The 23,076-nt window shown below is 38.1% G+C and overlaps 1 pseudogene; it reads right to left on the bottom strand.

The window, feature by feature from the left end:
• Nucleotides 1-19,789: 19,789 nt before the first annotated feature.
• LOC118832070 lies at nt 19,790-22,705 on the bottom strand (annotated as a pseudogene).
• Between the last annotated feature and the right edge of the window lie 371 nt (nt 22,706-23,076).

Genomic DNA, 23,076 nt, shown 5'->3' on the forward strand with positions numbered 1-23,076 from the left:
AACTCACTTTATCTCTCTGACCCTCAACTTCTTCATATGTAAAATAAGAGGGTTCTACTATATAACATCTAAGGTTCATTCCTCCTCTAAATGTACAACCCTTAGTTTCCTCAACTCTAAAATAAGGATAATACTTGTGTAGCATGGTTGATTCTGGCCTCACTCTCCTAGGGTTAGGCCTGCTACATTATCCCTTTGGGTTTGGGGGAGTACTCTGAAGGGGTGTTTCTTTTTCCTGCCATTGTTTGAGTCTTATCAACCTTATTTGAAGGCTCCTACGGACTAATTTTCCAGCTTCATTTAACCACTTAACACAGAATAGCTTTGACAAAAGGATTATTTACTTCACAGATATAGCAAGAAAAAATACATTTCTTCAACGTATTGGTGGTATAATCTTCAAATACCACCTGAGTCTCTGTGAAGTAAGGAGAATTAAGTTTGGAATTTATCTGAGTTCCTACATAGCATTTGTGCCACTAAACACACATCCAAAGTTGGCATCACTGTCAGCTTCTTCTGGGGTGGAGCACTTCTTCCTAAGGCCATTGACACTGCATCAATAAAACTATAAGAGCTTGAATACATAGGTTCCTATGACTCCCATTTCTGACCCATATTCCTGACTCCATTGTCTCTTTCTGGAATGGAAAAGAAAAAACAAGAACAAGAACAAGTACCCAGGCTGGTTTCTTGGAGATCAAGGGGAAAGCTCCATGGCTCTTCTCCTTACAGCATGGTGCCCTCACAAGATGCCATTACAGACACTCACCTCATTCCAGCTATAACTGGCTCATACCAGCTCTCAAGAGGCAATTATTAAATTTTCACTCTGAATTGGGCAAACACCAGAAATCAGGTATTGCTTTATTGTTTTATTGATTATCTAGACTTAAGAAAGTCATGGAGAGAATGTTAATAATGCAAGTTAAATGTGTGTGTCATATATACTTTTTTTTGAAAGCTACTTGTTATATGTTTACTAGCATATCATTTCCTCATTCCATCAGATATGAATGCAGTAAAGCCACAGCTGGTGCTGACTCAGGCCCTTTTGAAGACATCGTAGTTCCAGCAGGAACACAGCCAATGGAAAATGGAAACTCTCATCCATATGGTAGGCCAGCTGAAACCAGCCACAGAACATTCATGAATACTCCAGTTCTCTTGATTGACTTGAAAGCAACTCCTTAACATCTTCCATGTGGGTGATGTCATCTTGGCAAATTGAAGAGATCTGTATATACATCAGATCCCCATTATACATGAATTACTATCTCACAGGGATTTTAAAGTCAGGGACACTAGTTCTGATACTGACTGTGATATACAGCTGCATACATTACAGCTCAGAGCCCCCATCTCCTAATACACAAACTGGGGATAATGATACCTGTAATGTCTACCCTCCATGGTTTCTTTGAGGATCAAATGTATTATTTCAGAATTTCATGAAGCATATTGAACATACTGCCAATACAGTGGGTGAATCTCATGTCTAGCATAAATTCAAGAGTAAGAAGAAACCAAGAGAGTCAACTGAAGCACAGTATCTCTCCTCTATTTACCTTTCATCCCTAGTTTTTAGGTTCAATAAAATATTATATGACTTGTTTGAACTGATACAGAGTGAAGTGAGCAGAGCCAGAAGAACAAATTATATAATTACAAGTATATTGTAAGAATAAAAAAGTTTCAAAGTTTTGGGGCAGAGCCAAAATGGTGGAGTAGAGGCAGGGACTCACCTGAGATCTCCCACAAATCCTTCCAAATACCTTTAAAAATGGCTCTAAAATAATTTCTAGAGCAGCAGAATCCACCAAAAAGACAAAGCGAAACAAATTTCCAACCCAAAACAACTTGAAAGGTCCACAGGAAAGGTCTGTTGCACCAGGATCATAGTCCAGGGCAGGTCACCCCAGTGCAGACCTGGCCACAGCTAACCCAGACCAGGCCTTGGGCTGACTGAATCACTGGCAGCAGTAGTGGTTTCCAGACCTCTCAGCCCACAGAAGCCAAAGAGAACTTAGAAAGTCAGCAGGAAACATCCGTTGGACCTGGGTGAGAGAGGGGTGCAGTCCAGCACAGACCCTGCCATCACAGCCTTGCCCACAACAAACCAGGAGCAGGGCTTGGGAGTGATTGATTAAGCAAGCAGTAGCAGGGGCTGCTTCCAGCACTCTCGGCCCACAGATGATAAAGGGGTTTAACAACTGGTCAGAAGGAGATTACAAGGGTCTTTTTGCTAACACTGACTCAGGACTCTGTTGCATTATCCCTACTCAGATCTGGGTCACAGTCCTGGGTGGCATTCCCAGGGCAAGCAAGAGCACTAACATAGCAGAGCTTGCAGCAACAGTGGAGGGGTGGGGACCCTCTTCACAATTCCATGGCAGAAAAGAGTGCTTGTGCTCACTCACAGACCAGAGCACAGACTAGGAGAGGAGTAAACACCTCTTCCTAGATTATACCACCTTGGAGGAACTGAAAACTTACAGGTCCCTACAAGTATCACAGACAACAGATGTACATGACCCCTGAGGCAGGTTGCCCTCCACCCTAGAGCAGAGTCCTACATTAACAAAGAGTTAAAAAGTCAAGTAATAGGCGGGGTAAATGAGCAAACAACAGGAAAAAAAACTGACTACTGAAAATCACCATGGTGACAAGGAAGATCAAAACATACACTCAGAAGAAGACAACAGAGTCAAAGCTCCTACATCCAAAGCCTCCAAGAAAAATATGAATTGGTTTCAGGCCATGGAAGAGCTCAAAAAGGACTTTGAAAATCAAGTAAGAGAAGTAGAGAAAAAATTGGGAAGAAAAATGAGAGTGATGCAAGAAAATTGTGAAAAACAAGTCTACAGCTTGCTAAACAAAACCCAAAAAATGCTGAAGAAAATAACACCTTAAAAAATGGACTAGACCAAATGGCAAAAGAGGTCCAAAAAGAAAAGGAGGTCGAAAAGCTCACTGAAGAAAATATTCCTTAAAAATTAGAATGGAGCAAATGGAAGCTAATGACTCTATGAGAAACCAAAAAATTATAAGACAAAGCCAAAAGAATGAAAAAAAATAGAAGACAATGTGAAATATCTCATTGGAAAAACAAATGACTTGGAAAATAGATCTGGGAGAGAGAATTTTAAAATTATTGGACTTCCTGAAAGCCATAATCAAAAAGAGCCTAGACATGATCTTTCAAGAAATTATCAAGGAAAACTGCCCTGATATTCTAGAATCAGAAGGTAAAGTAGACATTGAAAGAATTCACTGATCATCTTCTGAAAGAGAACTCGCAATGAAAACTCTTAGAAATATTATAGCCAAATTCTATAGCTCCCAGATCAAGGAGAAAATATTACAAGGAGCCAGAAAGAAACAATTCAAGTATGGTGGAGCCACAGTCAGGATAACACAAGATTTAGCAGCTTCTACATTACAGGACTGGAGGGCTTGGAATATGATATGCTGGAGGGCAAAGGAGCTAGGATTACAGCCAAGAATCACCAATCCAGCAAAACTGAGTGTAGTAAGCCTTCAAAGGAAAAAATGGACATTCAACGAGTACTTTCAAGCATTCTTTATATTCATTTATTTATTCATCTTTTTATTCATTCATTCATTCATTCATTCATCTATTTATTTATTTGTTTGTTTGTTTGTTTATTTATTTATTTATTTGATATTTTTAGTTTTCAGCATTGATTTCCACAAGAATTTGAATTACAACTTTTCTCCGCATTTCTACCCTCCCCCATTCCAAGATAGCATATATTCTGATTACCCCATTCTCCAGTCAGCCCTCTCTTCTGTCACCCCACTCTGCCCCCTTCCCCTTTTCCCTTACTTTCTTGTAGGGCAAGATAGATTTCTATGCCCTGTTGCCTGTATATCTTATTTCCTAGTTGCATGTAAAAACTTTTTTTTGAACATCTGCTTTTAAAACTTTGAGTTCCAAATTCTCTCCCCTCTTCCCTCCCCACCCACCCTACCTAAGAAGGCAAGCAATTCAACATAGGTCACATGTGTATCATTACGTAAAACCTTTCTGCAATACTCATGTTGTGAAAGACTAACTATATTTTGCTCCTTCCTATCCTATCCCCCTTTGTTCAATTTCCTCCCTTGACCCTGTCCGTTTTCAAAAGTGTTTGCTTTTGATTACCTCCTCCCCCTATCTGCCTTCCCTTCTATCGTCCCCCCTTTTATCTCCTTCCTCCTTCTTTCCTGTGGGGTAAGATACCCAATTGAGTATGATGTTATTCTCTCCTCAGGTCAAATGCAATGACAGCAAGATTCACTCATTCCTCCTCACCTGCCCCCTCTTCCCTTCCATTACAACTGTTTTTTCTTGCCACTTTAATGCACGATAATTTACCACATTCTATCTCTTCCTTTCTCCCTCTCTCAATATATTCCCCTCTCATCCCTTAATTTGATTTTATTTTTTTAGATACCATCCCTTCATATTCAACTCACCCTGTGCCCTCTGTCTATATATATGTATACTACCTTCAACTACCCTAATACTGAGAAAGGTCTCATGAATTACACACATCATCTTTCCATGTAGGAATGTAAACAAAACAGTTCAACTTTAGTAAGTCCTGTATAATTTCTCTTTCTTGTTCACCTTTACATACTTCTCTTGATTCTTGTGTTTGAAAGTCAAATTTTCTATTCAGCTCCGGTCTTTTCAGTGAGAAAGCATGAAAGTCCTCTATTTTATTGAAAATCCATATTTTGCCTTGGAGCATTATACTCAGTTTTGCTGGGTAGGTGATTCTTGGTTTTAATCCTAGCTCAATTGACCTCTGGAATACCATATTCCAAGCCCTTTTATCCTTTAATGTAGAAGCTGGTAGATCTTGTGTTATCCTAATTGTGTTTCCACAATACTCATATTGTTTCTTTCTGGCTGCTTGCAGTATTTTCTCCTTGATCTGGGAACTCTGGAATTTGTGACAATATTCCTAGTAGTTTTCATTTTGGGATCTTTTTCCGGAGGTGATTGGTGGATTCTTTCAATTTCTATTTTACCCTCTGGCTCTAGAGTATCAGAGCAGTTTTCCTCAAGAATATCTTGAAAGATTATGTCTAGGCTCTTTTTTTTATCATGGCTTTCAGGTAGTCCAATAATTTTTAAATTATCTCTCCTAGATCTATTTTCCAGGTCAGTGGCTTTTCCAATAAGGTAGTTCACATTGTCTTCCATTTTTTCATTGCTTTGTTCTGTTTTATAATATCTTGATTTCTCATAAAGTCACTAGCTTCCATTTGCTCCAATCTAATTTTTAAGGTAGTGTTTTCTTCAGTGGTCTTTTGGACCTCCTTTTCCATTTGGCCAATTCTGCCCTTCAAGGTATTCTTCTCCTCATTGCCTTTTTGGAGCTCTTTTGCCGCTTGAGTTAGTCTATTTTTTAAGGTGTTATTTTCTTCTGTATTTTTGGGTCTCCTTTAGCAAGTCATTGACTTGTTTTTCATGGTTTTCTCATATCACTCTCATTTCTCTTCCCGATTTTTCCTCTACTTCTCTAATCCTTTTTGAGCTCTTCCATGGCCTAAGACCAATTCATATTTTTTTGGAGGCTTTTGATGTAGGTTCTTTGACTTTGTTGACTTCTTCTGGCTGTATGTTTTGGTCTTGTTTGCTACCAAAGAAAGATTCCAAAGTCTGAGTCTGAATCTGAGTCCGTTTTCACTGCCTGTTCATGTTCCCAGCCAACTACTTGATCCTTGATCTTTTCATCAGGGTATGACTGCTTGTAGAGTAGAGAGTACTTTGTCCCAAGCTTGAGGGGCTGTGCTGTTGTTTTCAGAGCTATTTCTATACAGCAAGTTCTGCCACACCAGCGCTCCTCCTCCCCAAAGAACCGCCAACCCAGACTGGACTGTGACTCAGATTAAGCAGGCTCTGCACTCCTGCTCTTATCCACCACTTAATTCATCCCACCAGGTGGGCCTGGGGCCTGAAGCAACTGCAGCTGTAACTCTGGAAGCAGCCTCAGAGCTGCAGCACCTCCACTGCCCCCAGGGCATTGGCTGATGGCAAACTCCTTTCACTCAGTCCCCGCAGTTTTTCCCACTAACCTTCTCTGCTGTCTTTGGTGTTTGTGGGTTGAGTAGTTTGGTAACTCCCACAGCTCACTGATTCAGGGCGCTATGGCTTGTTCCACCTGGCTCCTGGTCTGGTTGGCATGGGTGCGGCCCACGCTGGGCTCTGCTCCACTCTGCTCCCAGCACATTGCAATAGACCTTATCCGGAGTTCATCCAGGCTGTCCTGGGCTGGAGCCCTGCTTCGCTCTGCTATTTCATGGGTTCTGCAGTTCTGGAATTTATTCCAAGCCATTTTTTATAGGTTTTTGGATCGTCCTGGGGGAGAGCTTTAGGCAAGTCCCTGCTTTCCAGGCACCATCTTGGCTCTGCCCCCTCGGTTTCAAGCATTCTTGATGAAAAGACCAGAGCTGAATAGAAAATTTGACTTTCAAATACAAGACTCAAGAGAATCATAAAAACCACACAGAAAGAAGCTTTAAAAAAGAAGCAAAAAAAAGAAACATTAAAAAAGCAGAAGCAAACAGGAAAGGGAAATCATAACGGACTTAATAAGGTTAATCTGTTGACACTCTTTCATGGGAAGATGATATTTGTAACTCATCAGACATTTCTCATTATTAGGGTAGTTAGGAGTACATATAGATAGTGGGCATAGGTGTGAGTTGAATATGAAGGGATGATATCTAAAAAATAAAATTAAGAGGTGAGAGAGGAAAGCACTGGGAGAAAGAGAAAGAGAGAAGTAGAATGGGGTAACTTACCTCACATAAATGAGGCAAGAAAAAGTTTTACAGTGGAAGGGAAGAGGGAGGATTAAGGGGCAGTGAGTGAACCTTACTCTCATTGGAATTTGTTCAAAGAGTGAATAACATACCACACTCAATTGGGTATAGAAATCTGTCTTACCCTATAAGAAAGTAGAATGGGAAGGGGATAAGAGAAGGGGGGTGATAGAAGGGAGGGCAGATAAGGGGAGGGAGTAGTCAGAACCAAAACACTTTTGAGGAGGGACAGGATGGAAGGAGGGAGAGAATAGAATAAATTGGGGGAGGAGGGTAGAAGATAGGATGGAGGGAAATACAGTCAGCAATAGTAACTGTGAAAAAAAATTTTGAAGTGAATTTCTCTGACAAAAGCCTCATTTTTCAAATATATGGAGAACTCAGTCAAATTTTTAAAAATAAGAGCCATTCCCCAATTGATAAATGTTCAAACTATATGATCAGTTTTCAGATGAAGTAATCAAAGCTATCTATAGCCATATTAAAAATACTCTAACTTACTATTGATTGGAGATATGCGAATTAAAACAACTCTGAGGTACTACCTCATTCAAGATTGGCTAGTAGGACAGAAAAGGTAAATGACAAATGTTGAAGGAGATGTGAGAAAAATGAGACTTTAATGCACTGTTGGTGGAGTAATTTGGAACTATGCCCAAAAGGCTATTAAACCATGCATATCCTTTGACCTAGCAATACTACTACTAGGTCTATATCCCAAAAGAGATAAGAAACAAAAAGGAAAAGGACCTAAATGTACAAAAATATTTATAGCAGCTCTTTTCTGGGGGTTAAAGAATTAGAAGTTGAGGGGAAGCCCATCAATTGGGGAATGGCTGAATAAGTTGTGGTATATGATTATGATGGAATATTATTGTCCTATAAGAAATGATAAGCAAGAAGCTCTCAGAAAAATCTGGAAATACTTGCATGCACTGATGCAAAGTGAAATGTACTGTGTACAAAATAGCAGCAATATTATAGGATGATCAGCTGTGAATGACTCAGCTATTCTCAGCAATACAAGACAATACAAGACAATGCAAGACAACTCTGAAGGACTTATGATGAAAAATTCTATCCAGCCCCAGAAAAAGAACTGATGGCATCTGAATACAGATTGAAGCATATTTTTAACTTTATTTTTCTTGAGGTTTTTTCTTGAATATGTGTTTTCCACAACATGACTATTATGGATATGCTTTGCATGACTACACATCTGTAACCTATATGAAATTGTTTGCCTTCTAAATGAGGGAGGATTGAGGAGAGAGGAAGGGAGAGAATTTGAAACTAAAATTTTGAAAATGAATGTTAAAAATTGTTTTTACATGTAACTGGGGAAAAATTAAATACTAAATAAAAGCTAAAAAAAATTTCAAAGTTTCTTTTTGGAAAATTTTAGAATTTTTCTTCCCATGAGAAATTCATGTCTATCCATCTATTCATAACTGTTTTTATTTCTGTAAAGTGTGTTTTGTAGTTATATTCTTATATGTCTCCTTTCCTTCCAGTTTCTCTCTTCTGGAACTGTCCATGAACCAGTCTGGAGGCTTTCACAGAGTTTATAACATCAATGGCCAATCAAATACTAGGGAAGTGTCTAAATTTCTATGGTTACTTCGGGGCAGGACCAGATTCAAAGTTACATACAAGAATAACAACATTCAATGTTAGAAAATAGAATGAATGTGAAATATGGATGAAAGAGAGAATGCAAAAAAGAAGTTTGGTAAAACCTAACCAATATTAGGAACCCAATAGTAAAATAATTTTCAAGCACAGAAGAAGTAAAATTAGTTGTGCCAACATAATAACAATACCAAAGTAAATCTACTGTTAAAATGCTAATCTAATCAAACCCTCAAAAAGATACTTTATAGAACTTAGTAAAATGATATTAAAATTGATTTAAAGGAAAAAAGAATCTAGAGTATCAAGGGAATTATGAAAAAATGTAGGAATGAAAGGCAAATAGTACTTTCAGACCTCAAACCATATTACAAAGCAACGTCCATTAAAACTATTTTATATTAATTTTAAACAGAGCAGATCAATGGAAGAGACTAGAAAAAGGAGAATATAGCTGGTGACCCTGGGCAAGTCACTTAACCCTATTTGCCTCAGTTTACTGAGATGCATCAAAGGTATTTGGCCCATGAATAGCCTTCAGGGCATCACAAAAGTGCTTTGGATTGTTATTATCAGCACAACTGAATTTCACCTGCCTTCTTACTAAGGCAAGAATTCTGCATCTCTCTAAGCTTCATTTGCGTTTTATTTCTTTTTCATTTTTATTAGTTTATTTATTTTTAGTTTTGAACACTCACTTGCACAAGATTCTGAGTTCCAAATTTTCTCCCCATCTCTCCCCTCTCCTCACCCCAAGAGGACAGGGATTTTGATTACCCCCTTCCCCAATCTGCCCTTCTTTTTATCACCCCACTGCCCTTTCTCTTATCCCCTTCCCTTCTATTTTCCTGTAGGGCAAGATAAATTTCAATTCCCCATTGTTTGTATATCTTATTTCCCAGTTGCATGTAAAAACAATTTTTAGCATTTATTTTTAAAACTTTGAGTCCCACATTCTTTCCCTTATTTCCTCCCCACTCACCCTCACTGAGAAGGCAAGCAATTCAATGTAGGTTATGCATGTGTAGTCATGTGAAACACTTCCATAATAGTCATGTTGTGAAAGACTAACTATATTTCCCTCTATCCTACCCCACACTCCACTCATTCTCTTCTTTCCTTTGTCCCTATCCCTCCTCAAAAGTGTTTGTTTCTATTACCCCCTGTCCCCATTTGCCCTCCCTTCTATCATCCCCCTCTCTCTTGTTCCCTTCCCCCCTACTTTCCTGTAAGGTAAGATAAATTGCCATACCCAGTTCAGTATGTATGTTATTCCCTCCTAAAGCAAGATCCAATGAAAGTAAATATCCCATCATTCCTTCTCACCTCCCCCCTCTTCCAATGTAAAAGCTTTTTCTTATCTCTTTTATGTGAGATAATTTATTCCATTCTGCCTCTCCCTTTCTACTTCTTTCACTGCATTCCCCTCTCACCCATTAATTTTATATTTTAGAAACCATCCCTACATATTCAACTTACCCTGTGCCCTCTATCTATCTATTTGTCTGTCTATCTATCTTTCTCTGTATCTATAGATGGAGAGATAGATAGATAGATAGATAGATAGATATTCCCTCCAACTATCCTAATACTGAGAAAGGTATCATGAGTTACAAATATCATCTTTCCATGTAGGAATGGAAACAGTTCAACTTTAATAATTCCCTTATGATTTCTCTTTCCTGTTTACCTCTTCATGATTCTCTTGAATCTTGCATTTGAAAGTCAAATTTTCTATTCAGCTCTGGTATTTTCATCAAGAATGCTTAAAAGTCCTCTATTTCATTGAATATCCATGTTTTTCCCCTGAAGGATTATACTCAGCTTTGCTGGGTAGGAGATACTTGGCTTTAATCCCAGCTCCTTTGACCTCTGGAAAATCATATTCCGAGTTCTTTCATGCCTTAATGTAGAACCTGTTAAATCTTGCATTACCTGGTTGTGTTTCCACAGTACTTGAATTGTTTCTTTCTGGCTGCTTGTAATATTTTCTCCTTGACCTGGGAACTTGGAAATCTGGCTACAATATTTCTATGAGTTTTCCTCTTGGGATCTCTTTCAGGAGATGATTGGTAGATTTTTCAATTTCTCTTTTCTCCTCTGGTTCTAGAAGATCAGGGAAGTTTTCCTTGATAGATCCTTGAAAGATCATGTCTAGGCTCTTTTTTGATCACGGCTTTCAGGAAGTCCATTAATTTTAACATTATCTCTCCCAGATCTATTTTCCAGGTCAATTGTTTTTCCAATAAGGTATTTCACATTGTCTTTTATTTTTTTTTCATTCTTTTGGCTTTGTTTTATAATTTCTTGGTTTCTCATAGAGTCATTAGCTTCCATTTGCTCCATTCTAATTTTTAAGGAATTATTTTCTTCAGTGAGCTTTTGGACCTCCTTTTCTTTTTGGCTAATTCTGCTTTTTAAGGCATTCTTCTCCTTCTTGGCTTTTTGGACCTCTTTTATCATTTGGTCTAGTCTATTTTTTAAGGCATTATTTTCTTCAGCATTTTTTGGGTCTTCTTTAGCAAGCTGTTGACTTGTTTTTCACAATTTTCTTGTTATCACTCTCATTTTTCTTCCCAATTTTTCTCTACTTCTCTTACTTGATTTTCAAAATCTTTTTTGAGCTCTTCCATGGCCTGGGACCAATTCATATTCTTCTTGGAGGCTTTGGATGTAGGAGCTCTGACTTTGTTCTCTTCTTCTGGTTGTATGTTTTGATCTTCCTTGTCTCCAAAGTAAGATTCTATAGTCTGATTATTTTCTGCTGTTTGCTCATTTTCCCAGCCAATTACTTGACTTTTTAACTCTTTCTTAAGGTAGGACTCTGCTTTCAGTGCAGAAGGTGTACTGTTTCATGCAGCTGTTTTCTGAGATATTTCTAGGGACCTGCAAATTTTCAGTTCTTCCAAGGTTGTATGATCAAAGGAGAGGTGTTTACTCCTCTTCTTGTCTGTGCTCTGGTCTGTGAGTGACCACAAGCACTCTTTTCTGCCTTGGAACTATGAGGAGGACTCCCTATCCACTACTGCCACAAGTTCTGCCATTCCAGTGCTCCTCCTTGCCACAGTCACCACCCAGGACTGTGACCCAGATTCAGGCACAGGCAAAGCAAGAGAATCCTGCTTCAGCACCAGCAAAGAAAGCCCTGCAATCCCTCTCTGATCAGCCACTTGATCCTCCCAACATCTGTGGGCTGAGAACTTTGGAAACAGCCACCCACCACTGCTGCCACTCCCTAAGGGCTGGGGACAGACCGTGCTCCTCTCTCACCCAGATCCAATAGACCTATTGACTTTCTAAGTTGTCTTTGGTGTTTCTGGGTTTAGAAGTCTGGAAATGGCCACAGCTGCCAGTGATTCAGTCCCCTGAAGCCTGCTCCAGGTTTGCTAGGGCCCCATTTGTGCTCATGCAGCCCATGTTGAACTGCGCTCCTCTCGGAGACTGGTGCAACAGACTTTTCCTGTCAATCTTCCAGGGTGTCTTGGGCTAGAAATTTGTTTCACTCTTTCATTTTCTGGGTTCTGTTGCTCTATAATTAGTTTAGAGTAATTTTTTACAGGTATTTGCAAGAGTTTGGGGGAGATTTCAGGGAAGCCCCTGCTTTTATTCTGCCATCTTGCTTGCACCTACATTTTTGATGGAGTTAAACACTGCCTTCTTAGAGATAGATAAACTATCCTATTGGTAAATTCTGTGGAGTTCTCATTTTTCATTTATCAGCTTCTGAATTTCCCCATGATTTTCGTCAAGCCAGTCTTGATATTTGCAAGTATTCTGGCCCAGATGAGTAAATGCAGTGCTGTACACCAAATCTTTGAAAGCTGCCTGTTCCTTTTCTGCTCCACTATTCCCAACTATGTTGGCTCAACTTTCCCTCCAAGTTAACAATGAACTGCTCCCACTCAGAAAAGCACTTTAATTAAAGTGATCCAGAATTATAAGCTTGTCCTCTTTTGGCACACTGATAAAAGGGTCTCCATGTCCTCATAAACTTTTTCTTCAACCTGTTCAAGGAAGATTGACACTCCCCACCACCAACACCACCCCCTCCCTGGGCCCAAAAAAGGACCTGGAATGAAACTGAGTCTGATCCCTGATTACTAAAGAGTTTATTCTCTGAGAAGAGCTTGCAAAAGAAAACTTGCAAGGGAGCAGAGAGGGAGGACTCTCAGCAGCTCAAAGGGGAGTGGGAAAAGGGTGAGATAATATAGCTTCTGAAGGTTTTTGGGTGGGTAGTGGGCAGTTAAGGGAGAAAACATCATAGACACAATAAGCCAGGCAATAGGATGTTTAGAAAGTCCTGAGCAAAATCTTGAGTCTGTGGCTGCTGTTCAAGATTGCCCTTGAGTTGGTCCAGGCTGGTTCTGTGGTTTCTGGCTACTATGGGTATGTCCAAATTCACCTAGAATTCACATGAAAAGAATCATTGGTATATCAGGCAGTTTTGGGCTTCAGAAACTTTTCTGATTGGTGAATCATTGTGTAACTCCAACAGGTTTAGTATAGCCATCAAGAGCCCATGTTAACAGATCTCATCAGGGGTCATCATGGTGGAAGCATACACAATGATGATGGTGTTGTGTGGTGCTTTCCTTCAAGTAGCAATCACTTGCCTTCAAGGAGCTTAAATTCATTGTGGAATGACAGCTACTGTATTAATAGTTTTAAAAACTAAAGTTCAGAGTTGGAAAAAAAAAACATGGCAAATGTCTCTTGGCTTCTTGGCCACCATGACTTTAATCATCAGAAGTAATGCACACAGTTCTATGAAGGCACTGTGGAAGAGATACTTGTTTTGTGGTATTTCTTTCACTACCAAACAAATTGGATGAATATATAATAAAATGTGAGATCATTAAGTATATAATCAAGGGCTACATAAATGCAAGATGGTTTGTAAGGATAAATTGTGTTTGACTACTCCTCTTTGAGTATTAATAGATTTGTGAACTCAATGATATAGGTATCTTTCTAGATCCCAAACCATCCATGCCATTGCATCCTGTGTTACTCTTGTCCATGCCCTTCCAATGATCCTTCACAAAAGGCATAACCAATGTGCTGGGGGTCTTCCTCTAGATCTTTGGTCTGTAAGTTAATCTCTAATACAGCTTCTCAACTAGTCTACCTAATTTTCTGTTCGTCTATCTCTTTGATGTCATTCCTGACCAGTTTCTTCAAAGATAAGATAACATCCACCATGTCGCTCTCCATTGTCCTTTTGGTTACATAAAATGTTAATTTTGGGGTGTTAGTTGCAAGAATGAACTCTAAAACCTGCAATAGTTTTAGAAATAATTTTATTACATACTATAACTATTAGCAAAAGAGAGAGCCAATAAAACATATGACTCCCTTCCAAGTCTTCATGAGGTTACATTATATAGAATTCAGACAAGAGTATATGGATATTTGCCTGATTGGCCTCCTTGTAAACAGCAAGTAGTTTCCAGACAAATACAATTTGAGATGTATATCAACAGATAAGTATAATCTATAAATTCAATCTAATTTAGGGGATCCAAAACACAAGCTTTGGGTGGACCCAAAACAAGATTGGAATGGACCAAAAACAAGCACTGGGTGGGATCTAAGCATTCCATGCAGCCATCAAGCTTTCCTGGAGAATGTCTGAGGTCAGCCTAACCTCTACAGTAAAGTTTTGAGTTAGACAATTCCTAGCTACTTAAAGGTGGTTAAAAAATATTCTTAAGTATTTCCCCCACAATTCCCATCTTTTAGAGGAAAGCCCAACATTCTCATAAGCAGAGAGTATAATTACAGGAGTAGAAAGCGCTGTTACAATTTCAAAGAAAGTTCATTAAAATAACCTGACTCAATGGTCCTCCTCACTACTTATCTCAATTAGAGGTTGATAGCATTTCCTTAAGGGGTCAGATTGGGGACAAACTTTGCCAACGTCTCCTAGTCAAATAGATAAATCTGAGTAAATCTTATGGTATACAAGTCAGGGAATTTAAACTTACATTAGGAAACAAGTACATTGTGGCCACAAGCATCACAAAAAAGTGTAATCCTATGCTTCCTTCAGTGTCATAAAAGTTGAACAAACCTAGCTAAGCAGAATCATATATTCCCTAAAGAGCCAAACCTCATTCATCATACTGTATACATAAACTAAATCAGGCTACAGATTAAAATACATTCAGAGGATTCACAGTATACTAACTGAGAGGTGGAGATTAAAATATCACCAAGAAAATCAGGAAAATTGAGCTCAATGCTCAATTTATGCAGTTAGCTAGGGGTGCTGACAAATAACTAAATCACTTTGGGAAGCTCAAACTTCCCTTTGGCTTCTCCCTGAGGAATGATAGGGGCAGGTAGGTGCTGCAAGATAGGAAGATTCATTTTCCTGAGTTTAAATCTGGCCTCAGACATTTACTAGCTGTGTAGCTCTGGGCCAGTCACTTAACCTTGTTTGCTACAATTCCACATCTGTAAAATGAGCTGGCAAAGGAAATAGCAAATCATTCCTGTATCTTTGCCAAGAAAACCCCAAATGGAATTATGAAGACTTGGACACAACTGAACAAACAGCAACAACAATCTACCTGAGGAATGCTAAACAGTTAATACTATAGTTCCGTAAGTAAGGTCTGGTCAGGTAAGTTAACATAAAAAAAAAAAAGAAAACAGAAATAAGGAAAGAAAAAAGGAAAGAAAGATTTCAGTTGACCAAAAGTTTCAAGAAGAATGACTCTTATCCCCAAATAATAAATAAAAGGAATTTGGACATAGCCTTCTTGCATGCAGCCAAAACACTATGAAAAATTTCAGCCAAATTAATACAAAGTGATGATCAATATTAAAAAATATAAAGTCCTTGATCCTGGTAACTCACTCCCAATGTCCATTTAATCAGCATCTTTCATTTGGGTCCTTAGCTGTCCCAATTAGCTGTCTGATCCCTAGTAATATCTTCCCTTGGGAATTCTGGAAAAGGCTTCTCATGCTCCTCCAGGTAGACTGGCTTTTCTGATTCTACAACATTTGCAGAAGTTCACTATTTAATGTTGCTAAAATCTACCAATAACAAGGACTTAATACAACCTAGTATAACCTTCTACATTAGGTTTTCCATTAAGTAGGTCATGTGGAACCATATAGAGTTAATCCTGTTAAAAAAACAGAGCTATAAGAACATTAAATTAGGAAACCATCATTCACCTGAAACCTCAAAGAATTTCAGTTTATAAATATCACTTTTTCTATATTTCCGGGAACCCTATACTTGATATGGACAATGCCATTTACAGGCTGAAGGAAAAATCTTTAAAGGAATCCTTGAAGGCCTGACTTGCAAAATGAGCCCTTCTATCTCTTAATATTATCAAACAGAAATTTCAAAACAGGGAAAAAAAGATTTAACAATTTCTTTAAAAAATTATTAATGTAATTTTATATGAAAAAGTCTTAATCAAATTTTGAGAGCTTATTACTAAAACACCCAATGCCTGTATATCCCACTAGCAACATTTGAAAGACAATTTTACATATATATATATATACATACACATATTATATTATGCACATATATATGCACACATATATATATATATATATCCTGCTTCTTTGAAAAAAAGTCTAATATTATTGCAAAATGAAGTTTACTATTCCGTTAAAATGAAAACTTTTACATCTTTATGCTATCCCTTCTTTTTGAGGATATATATTATCTTCGTATTTTTCTGAAAAATGAGAACTTAATTTTATTCATGAATATACAACTACTTGCAAGGAAATAGCAAGCCTAAGAACTTTTTTTTACCTAGTTGATTACAATAAGAAGTTGACCACAAATTCAAATTAGAAACAGCAAGGTCTTTCATATTTGCATCCTATTATAGTAGCTCAGAGATATTTTAGTATTACAACAAAACTTCTGTAGTTCATCTGCCCTGATTATGGAAATTAATAGAATTTTAAAGAAAAAGGAGGGAAATCATTATAAAAATGTCAATACTGTCCTTTGAAGGGTATAGACTGACCAGAACAGGGTAAAACTTTTTTCTTTTTTAGCTGTGCTTGATTTTAGGTAAAAGTAATAATTAACAAACAATCCTGCAGCAAAGTTGTAGATTATTCACAGGGAATCATGGCCAGGTTCAGAATTAATCAGGTGGGAAAATTTCCTGTTTAGAAATAAAACAGCACAATTGACAAACTGAGTCAATAGGATCCTACTTTTGCCTTAACAAGGTCATCCCCTTAACTTTCCCAGGCACAGACATCCACTTACAGCATTTCTCAGTCTGCACTCCTTTTGGGCAGCACATAGCCTTTTCCATGAATAATGGATCAATGATGAGTCACACAATGATATCTGAACTTGAAACTCAGAACAATGTCAAAATACAGTCTCAAGAGATTTCACCTCAAGCAGCAAAATTTCACTAATCACAATTTTGGTCTAGATTATTATTTTTCACATGTTGTTACAATAATAATTAATAATAAGCACATAGAGGGCCTTATATCATTTATCCTTTCTAGTTTAAATCCATCCTGAAGTAGAAATCAATCATTTAGAAATTAAGAATAATCACATTTGGGAGTTTTATGCTTATAATGAACACATGATACCTCACTCAAAAACCATAAGTTCTGGCTACTTGCGGTAAGCCTCTAGTCTAACAGATATCTATATTGCCTATTAATTTCTAAGACAAAAATAAAATCTTTAAATCTAACACTATCAATAATAAGTTGGCTTAGAGATGTAACTTCAATACATACTATTCCAGGTGTATGTTCATAATTTTCATAACTGATGGTCAAACAACCTATCATATAAACTATTTAATATTAGCAGCCCTGCAAGTCATATTGCTTCAGCTATGAGAGATCCCAGTTTCTCATCAAACCAATTCATAAGTTCAAAACTTCACAATTCTGAGGTACCACCTCACACTTATCAGACATATGACAGAAAAAAAGAAAATGACAAATGTTGGAGGGGATGTGGGAAGATTGCAATGTTAACACATTGTTCGTGAAATTGTGAACGTATCCAACTATTCTGGAGAACAATTTAGAATTATGCCCTAAGGGCAATAAAACTGTGCATATCTCTTGACCCAGCAATACCACTATTAGGTCTCTATCTCAGAGAGATTTTTTAAAAAGGAAAAGAATTCATGTGTACAAGAATAAAGATAGCATCTCCTTCTGTGTGGAAAAGAATTGGAAGCTAAAGGGATGCCTATTAATTGGGGAATGGCCAGAGAAGTTGTGGCATATGATTGTAATGGAATACTGTTATGTTATAAGAAATAACAAGCAAGATACTTTCAGGAAAAAAATGGAAAGATTCACACGAATTGTTGTAAAGTGAAATGAGCAGAACCAGAACATTGTATACAGTAATAGCAATATTTATGATGATCAACTGTGAATGACTAAGCTATTCTTAGCAATACAAAGATCCAAAACAATCTCAAAAGACTTATAGTGAAAAATGTTTTCCACCCCCAGAGAAAAAACTGATGGAATGTGAATGCAGATTGAAGTTACACTATTTTTTAATTTTATTTTTTCATTTTTTGTCTGTGTTTTCTTTCACAATATGATTAATATGGAAATGTGTTTCGCATGACTGCATATGTATAACCCATCTCAGGGAGGGGGGAGCAGAAGGAGGAAAGGAGAGAATTTGGTACTCAAAAATTTAAAACTCAAATTTCAAGAATTGTTTTTACATGTAATTGGAAAGAAATAAAATGTTTTTTAAAAAACTTTACAACATGCTATCAGTAGTTTTTCTCACAGAGATGATAAAATCTTATGAACCTGCCCAAATAGAAAGTTCCAAGGAACTTCACAAAAATAAGGACAATTTACCAATTCTGTAGTACTTTTTCCCCAAACAGTAATTATTATCCATTTTAAAGCCAAATATGCTCAATGAAAAACTTAACAGTTTTAAACTTTGTGATCATACTTTTTAACCACTCAATTCATAACCTAACAGCATCTAGACTAAAAAAGAAGTTACTTTTCTAATGATACAGTTAAAACACCCTCTGGCTATCTTTTTTCAAATTAATAGCATTTTTATACAATAACTTCTCAGAAATTACAATATAAGAAATATTAGAAGCCTAACAATATCAGAAACAATATTGTGAATTTTAGAATTATAATATAAAATTTTTGCCAGACAAGTAACATCAATTCAGTTGAACACATTTCTGAATTCTTCTATAGAGAAAATCACTGCATCTGTCTCTCAACTTAGCATTCCATTATCAATCACATTAAAAAAGAAATCAGAATAGAGCACATATGTATATGTATATTTATCTGTATATACATACACACATATGTGGAAGAGAGAGAGTATAATAGTCTATACAGAGAGATATATTCTAATTTTTTTGAGGCAATTGGATTAAGTGACTTGCCTAGGGTTACACGGCTAGTAAGTGTCTAAGGCCAGATTTGAACTCTAATCCTCTTGACTCCAGGTCTAGTGCTCTATCCATTGTGCCACCTAGTTACCCTTTACATAAACTCCTAATAAAAATAATAATAATAAGTAACATTTATATAGCATTTACTTACTATGTGCCAGGCATTTTACAATTATTATGTCATTTGACCTTTACAACTATCTTTAAAGGTAAGTGCTATTTTATTATCCCAATTTTACAGATGAAGAAAATGAGGTAAAGAGAAATGAAAGGACCTACTTGGGGTCAGGTCTGAGACTGGGTTTGAACTCAAGTTTTCCAAATCCCTATAGTTCTAAGGTCATTTCCTTAATGCCAAATATCAACTATATTTGGCATTAAGTGTTGATTTATCACAATTATGCTAATAGGAGAGCACATCATTTTAAATGATACACTTCATAATTTAGTTTTGGGATAAACTTCAACCAAATAAAATATTAATTTATAATCACAAATGCAAACAGTCAAAATCTCAATTTTCCCAAGGGCCATTGGCTATTATCACTTCAAATTTTAGAGTTCACTTTTTTTTGTTCATTCAACAGGTCATTAATGAATAAATGTCCAATGCTCAGCACTGTGCTAGGTACCATGGGGTTGGGGGAGAGATAAAAAACAGGTAAGCTGATCCCTGCCCTCAAAGAGTTTCCAGTCTACTTAGGAAGATAAAGACATAGGAGCCCAGAACAGCTAAGTAACAACCTAAAGGAATTTATGCTAAGGCCAAGGGTCAGGTAAAGACAGTAGATGCTCCAGAAGTCCCAAAGAGCAAGGTGATACAGCTGTAGGCTGGGATGGTCTGGGAAGGCTTCCCAGAGGAGGTGACACTCAAACTGCTAATTGAGGGAGGGGTAGGATTGCTTGAGGCAGGGAGTAGAGAGGGGAGAGGGGGAGCACAGCAATGGTGAAGATTCAGAGCTAGGAGTGAAATGATGGGCTTCCAGACATCGGTTTGCCCCAGTGGGTAAAAGGCCATAGCCACCTCTTTGCTTGAGTGAGGCCTCAACAGGAAAAGGTGGGAATCAGAATTTGTCAAAGTTCTCCTTCTTCAGAGGCATGATCAAGCAGGACTGGTGGTAGGAGAAGATCTCAAAGCTCTTCTTACCATGATAGGAGCCCATGCCACTGTCACCTATACTACTAAAGGATAGAGTGTGGATACCAGCACAGACTATCATGTCATTGGCAGTCACACCTCCACTGTAAGTCTCTGAAATCATCTTCTTCATGACTTGGTCATTGTTAGAAAACACAAAGAGAGCCAAGGGCTTTGGCAGCTCATTGATGAAATGGATGGCTTCATCCAGGCTGTTCACATAGACAATGGGGAGAACAGGCCCAAAAACTTCTACCTGCATCACTTGAGACCTTGGGTCAACATCAGTGAGAATGGTTAGGGTATGTAGCAAGAGGCCTCATCTGCATTCCCTCCACCTTCTGTCCCCCAATTAAGCTCATCACCCTTTTGAAGTGACAGCTGTTGACCATTATTCCATAGTCATGAGAATTTTTGGCATCATCTCCATAGAATTCCTTCAGGGTTTTTTAATCTTCTCCACTACTTGGTCTTGCAGAGCAGGATCACAGAGTATGCAATCCGGAGTCAAACAATCCTGGCCACAGTTCTTGAGCTTTCTCCAGGTGATACGTCTGCAGGCAATGTCAATATCAATGTAATTATTGATGTAACAGGAACTCTTCCCTCCCAGTTCCAGGGTCACTATGGTCAGGTGCTTGGCTGCAGCTGTCATGATACTCTTGCCCACTCCCATGCTTCTAGTATAGAGTATGTGGTCAAATTTCTCCTTGAGCAATTCTGTGGTCTCAGGAACACCGTTATTAATAAGTGGAAATAGGTCCTTTTCCAGGTACTGAGGGAGTAGTGTGGCCAACAGGATGGCCATTTGTTCACTCACCTCAGAAGGCTTGAGGACCACAGCATTGCCTGCAGGTGTTCTGCCCAAAGGGGTTAGTTCACTTTCACATAGTGACACATAGTGTCAGTTGTAATACTAATCTGGAGCCTTAACTGCATTGGATCTGAACCCAAGGGAACTCACCAGGTTCTCACCATGTCCAATTTGATCCTGTATTAGTCAGATCTTGTCTGTGCTCAATATTAGATCAGAGAGTATTGCTCAGCTTCCACAGTCTTGGAGAGCCTTCAAGTTTACTTGGGGCAACCACCAGGGACTACCATCCCTACCATCATAAATGTTAATCATGAGAACAAACTCCTAAACCTGAAATCGATTTTGAAAGAATTTTATTAGGCCACTTAGCAAAGGAGAGAGCTGGAAAAAAATTGTGGCTCCCTCCTAAGTCTTTGTGAGGTCACACTATATAGAGCTCAAAAGAGGGAGTATGAACCTGATTGTTCTCACTATAGGCAATAGGTAGTCTCCAGAGAAGGGCAGTTTGAGATATACGTCAGGAGGTAAGTATAAGTGTTCGTTTTAATTTGGGGAACTCAAAACACAAGCTTTGGATGTCCTCAAAACAAGATCTGAGTGGACCCAAAATAAGCATGGGATGGAATCTAAGCATTCCTTATAGCCATCTGTCTTCCCTGGAGCATGTCTGAGGTCATCTCTACAGTAATATTTTGTTAGGCAATTTTGATGTCACTGATGTCATATGAAGCTAGGTTCAAACAATATTAATAAAAGATAAATAAGTTATTTTTATTCCACAGGGCACTGTGGACTCACTAGTACATAACATCATCAGTGGATAGATGGTGAACTTGAAGTGAGGAAGACTTGAGTATAAATCCTGATTCAGACACCTATTAGTAGTATGACTTTGGCAGCTGCGGAAAAAATAGTTTAATATGGTGTCCAGAAAACCTTGTTCAATATTAACATTGTTTGAACCTAGTTTATCTGACTAGAAATTGTCTAACCCAGAACCTTACTGTAGAGGCCAGGGTGACCTCAGAGATGTTCCAGGGAAGCCAGATGGCTATAAGGAATGCTTAGATCTCACCCAGTGCACCAACATCTGGGTTTTCAAAGCCAGGGAGCTCCTTAACAGCTACCCAGAGTCTCATCTGGCTACATCACACAAACACTCTTCCCATGAGTGAGCCCCAAAGCAAAAGTGTAACCTCTGAGTATATATACACTTCTTCAGGGTCAGAGGGAATCACAACTCTCATGACCCACGCTCACATGACTCAAACTCATAGGCCTATTAATGGATGGGAAAGATCTTCCCATTAAGCAAAAATACATTAACAATACAAAGGTCTTCTCAGGTGTTATCTTGGGCTCATCCAAAGCTTGTATTTGGCATTCCCCGAATTTTAATGTTTATATTTACCTGCTGATATACAGCTCAAAATACCTACTCCCTACATAAGGCCAATCAGGACCTGACCAACATGGGATCAAAGTGGATATAGTAAAAATGTAGTGAGTCCCCTGGGGTTCACGTTTAACACCAGTCATGGTCCTGGATTTGTAGAATTAGGATTGAGAATTCTGGGTGCCCAGAATATTAAGGGGTTATATTTGGCTTTAGCCCAGAGAAAGACTCAGACAGGTTAGAATTAGCCCAGGATTTCCTAATCTGTTAATAAATAGTCTTGACTTGATCTATATAAGCATCTGTAACAAACTGGTTAAAAGTAAGCTGATCCTTTGATAAAGTTTTCTTTCTTTCTCTTCCTATATTTCTCTTCAACCTTCCAGAGATTCCCAGTTTGAGACTGGCTGGTAGCCACTCTGATATCCTGATGAACACGGCATCATGACACAGGTCTTCTAGTTAAACATCAAGACCTGTCAGGAAAGGACCAGGATTGTTTTGTCAGCTATCTCTGTCTCATCTTGTCTGGTGTGACTTTGATGGACCATCTTTATATCCATTCATTTGAGAAGATCCTAGATTAGTGAGAGAAACTTATTTGGCAGGCAATGAGGTGAGCTTTGATGGTGACTTCCACTTTAGAAGTTCTCTAGGGCACACAAGGTTAATTACCTTGGAGAATTCTGAAGGAGAACACCTAGTCACTCATAAAGACTGCTGTCAAAAAGCACAGAAAGGGAGCTTGGAAGGGTGGGGAAGACTATATTAGTGATTAGCTTCCGCTAATAGCTTTCCTAGCTATTTGTAGTAC

This window comes from Trichosurus vulpecula, chromosome 9 (assembly GCF_011100635.1).
Source record: "Trichosurus vulpecula isolate mTriVul1 chromosome 9, mTriVul1.pri, whole genome shotgun sequence".
Lineage (NCBI taxonomy): Eukaryota > Metazoa > Chordata > Mammalia > Diprotodontia > Phalangeridae > Trichosurus > Trichosurus vulpecula.